We start from the raw sequence: 4,500 nt of genomic DNA on the forward strand, positions 1-4,500 counted from the left end.
TTCAACTATTTTAACAATTTTAGGTGGAATTTAAAGGTAGTTTCAGTGATTTATTCTCACTTTTTTTTGCTTGTTTACAACTACGTAGTGGCACAGGCCAACACTTTGTCCGTGGATTGATCATGTTAACATAAACTTCCCCTCTTGGCAATAATCTGCTCCTCCAAAGAAAGTCTCATTGGGGTGTTAGAAATTCCGCCTTATACACATTTTCTGCTGGTTTTAGTGTATTTATACGAACAGTAGACACAACATGAGCTCAAAGCAATGCAGGAATAGTATTCAGCYAAACCTAAAAGAGGAGATATTCTGTTTGAAATTTAATAAAAATGCAGCAGACCTAGATAGAACTCTGAAAATTGAGGAAAACAGAGGATAAATACAAAATGACATTCACAAAACAAATAGGACCTTTTTAACCTAACATGTGGCAACTGTGTGTCAGTTGCTGTGCTAGATCTGTGCTAATACAGAGATGCGGTCATGAAAATTTGTCTGTGAGTTTGAGCATTGATTAAGGCCTTGTAGTTAAGCTGCATCCATTTTTTAAATATATTTTATACTTCGCAGGACATATTTCCCCTATTTAACCTTGTTAATCTAGAGTAATATTGCAGAATTATTACTCAAAATTAAATTAGAAATCCAATCTAGAAAGCCATGCAACTGTCTGATTAATTGTACACACAATTAAAAGAATATATTTCCGGGTAGAAGCAGGACCAAAGTCACAAATAACTGATTACATAAGTAACTATCTTTTTCTAAGAAAAATTATTGTGCCTCAGTTGTAACATTCATGTATTCAGGAAATTAATATCCTCCCCGCTAATATTTATGCCCCGGAGCAGCCACTGCGATTAGGTTTATTTTATGTTCAGTGATTCTACTCATGTTGGCTGTGTTTTCCCCTGTGCTCCTCTGTGCCATCATTCTCCTCTCCTCATTTAGCTGTCTGCTGCTCAGTTCGTCCTGCCACACCCACGCTCACCTGCAACCTGTTCACCTGGCTGCATGGGACTGAGTTCCTCTGGGSATCTGGTAAGAATGGCTTCTGGATGACTCTTCTGGGCATGTCATAAAGGACACTCCAGGGGGCGGGGACCCAGACRGGTTGGAGAGACCGTCTCTTGGCTGTCTTGGAACCCTACCAGAAGAGCTTGAAGAGGAAAGAGATGCATTATCTTTCCTGCTTAAGCTGCTGCCCCAGTGACTCAACTCTGGAACAAGTGTTTTTTCCCCCTTATCTTTCCTTGTGTGGTTTTTAGTTTTTCTGTTAAAGGTAGTGCAACTGTTTGCTGCATGACTGGTTTCACCTGTTCCCCCATGTTTGTCATGTTGTGTCTTCTTGAATGGGCGCTTCTTAACTGGCCCCTCCCCCCTTCCCTGTTTGCACAGCACCTTGTGAATATATTTCTGTGAAAGGCGCTATATAAATTAAACTTTACTTACTTCACTTTAAGTGGTAGATAATGAATGGAAGGATGGATGGATTTATTGTTTGACATTTTTTATCCTCTTGAAAAAGTGAAAACACAGTCAAAGCCATGGGGTGGTGTGTCTGTGGGGGTTGGAGGGTTGGGATTGGGTTTACTCCAAGACTTATTTTGGATATTGCYAATTATCTAATCTAACTTGTGATGATGTCATTTTTGACTAACAGGAACATTATTATTATTAATATGCTAATGCGTAATTAGAAATAGAGGTGGTTTAATGATGTTACAACAACCTGCTATACCAGAGCAGATTATGCTACAATGGCACAAATAGCACATTAATCTACCAATCTACCATCATGTGGACAACTTTTAAAAATTAATTTATCTTGTGAACAATTGATAAATAAAGACATTATTTTATTCTAAGCATGTGAGTTAAATTAATCAGTTTTAAGTACTGAGCTTTTTTTAATCTGTATGACCTGAACTTTGAACTGGCTCTACAGCTTCTCTGACACTGACATAGAAGTTTTTTTAATCAGATTTTCAGGCAATGGGCAAATCACTTCATTGAACAAGTCAAACAAATTAAGTATTAATTACATATTTTCTGATCTTTAAATGCAACGTTTTAACAATTTTTCAATCTGAACTCATTCCACATCTTCCATTCAATTTGTGGTTCTTGGAAAGAGAGCCAAAAGTGGAAACTTGAATATGCCACTCCTGGTTTTGTACCACACCTACAGTACACAGCACAGATCTCTGAGAACATAAACCTGCTCCAGCTGGCCATGGAGCTGGACTGTACCTGACCCCCAGCCCAACCCATTGGACAGATGAACTTTGGTCGGGATTACTTTAACTTACCCTAGATTGGAGCACATGTGTTCCTACAAGTACAGGCCCCATGGCCATGAACCCTCCACACACAGCTGGGTTTCTGATGGATCTGTGAATCCTGCGAGCCAGCAATACAACCAACTAATGCGAGGGATGGACCGGAGAAAAGACGATGGCCCAGAAGGAATGCAGAGATGGAAGAGGAGGTGGTTCTTAAGCTTTTGAAGACACACAAAAGGCACATTATCCTTTATTTATTTATATTGTATAACCAGAAAAAGGATGTCTCCTCATGTGCCCTTGACTAAATAAGCATAAAGTCACAAATTTTGAGTTTGTCCTTTTTGTTATAACCATGGAAAGGAGTCTAAGTTTATTTTTTATGCATAATCATAAACAGCAGCTAATATAATCTTGTGCAGAGAATTCCTGTGGACTCTGGCAGTGGAATATAATCCTTTTGGACACATGCATTTATCCTAGTTTGGAGTTGTGGCCTTTATTTATTTATTTATTTATTTGTTTATTTATTTATTTATTAAGAGTTTAGCACAAGTGTGTAACTTGTAACCTGCACATCACCTCTTTATACTTTGCTCACATTTAATAAAGTTTGCCTGCAAGCGCTAAAACCAGCAACAGCAGCTCCTGGGTGTTTTCTGCATCTCGCTAARTCCTTTCATTTTTACCTGCTGGTTTTGGCTGTGTAAAAAAAAGGAAAAGAAAAAACAAACAAATAATGCACAAGCTGAGATAAAGCAGGACTTTTATAGGGCTGTAGAAGATGTGAGGAAGGAAGAAGGGTGATATTTTCTCCTTACTCACATTTTCTACAAGGCTCAGAGATGTTGACCCCAACAAGCGGGGCCGCGTCCCCTCTGAGCCGCTGCTTGGATAATTATGCAGTAAACTGCAGCTTTTCAGCCTCATTGCATTTAGGCAGTTTCAAATTAATATCCGACTTGTCTAGTAATCTTGCTGGTTCTCGTGGCGATTTGATGCTTGCTTGCTGTCTAGACTGAGTCGATAGGTAAAAAGGTGCATTCAGTCCTCCCAGAAATAATTGGATCAATGACAACGTGAATTTTCTGTTTGATTTTGATCAGAGGTAGATACTGATCGAAGGAGTCTAAGACCCCACCTTTAAAAGTTCTCATGGTATTGTGTTATACAATCCAAATAACTTTATTTTCTTACTGCTGTCTGCCGCAGTGCATGGGTCAGATAGGCTTCAGACTGTACTGACGTTTCTAAAAATAGTTTTTTCTTGGAGCTTATCTTTGATTAGAATCATGCAAGTTAATAAAATAAAGAATGAAAATATAAWTGAGTTCCCATCAAGCATGATGATTTTACTTGAAATCAGACGCAGTCTATATTTAGCCTGATTTTAATTCATTTGCAGGAGCTCGTGCCTGTTAGAGGGTTATGGTTATTTATGTGGTCACTAGGAGATATCTATTAAACTGAATGATTACATATAAATATTTMTGTGATTAAAAGCACTTTTGCTGGTAAATTTGATCACCACTTGTGGGCAAATGAAGAATACTGAAAGACTTTTAAGATGACTGAATTAGTAATTTTCTGTTATTGGAACTCTATTTAAGCTGTAACTTCACAGAGATGAACCACACTGACATTTTAGTGTTATTGAGATTACCACTTTTTCAGTGGCGGCTGGTCAATAGGGGGCACTAGGGCGCCGCCCAACCACTAGTTTTGGTACACAAAAAAATTAAAAAATAAATAAAATAACTAAATAAAATGTTATAAATGTTTTGAAAAAATATAAGACACGGAACTAATACTTTTATGTTTAAGCCAGTAATTCATGACATCTTTTAATGACTTAGATTTTCATGACATGCTGTTCATCTGCAGATAGAATGATTAAAGTCAGAACAAGATTTGCCAACAACAGTCATTCTTAGATATCACTTGTGTTTACCTTTGTGTTTTCTGTTGACCTTGTATCAAATCTTTCTAAGATGACATAATGGTGTTTGTTAATATACATATGAGGCCTCTCGAGTGAGTGGACAGTGGACAGAGGGACAGTGAGAGAGAAGCAGAGGCACAGAGACAGGGCAGGTTGTTCTCTGTGTTTCCTGTTGTTGCAATAAAACTCAGCTGATCATCCCATAGAGTACACAGCAAAATCTGTAGTGTTGTTTTTTCAATGTTAATAATTTTGAGTTAGTGGGTGTTGATT

The sequence above is a fragment of the Austrofundulus limnaeus genome, unplaced genomic scaffold, assembly GCF_001266775.1.
Source record: "Austrofundulus limnaeus strain Quisiro unplaced genomic scaffold, Austrofundulus_limnaeus-1.0 Scaffold216, whole genome shotgun sequence".
Classification (NCBI taxonomy): domain Eukaryota; kingdom Metazoa; phylum Chordata; class Actinopteri; order Cyprinodontiformes; family Rivulidae; genus Austrofundulus; species Austrofundulus limnaeus.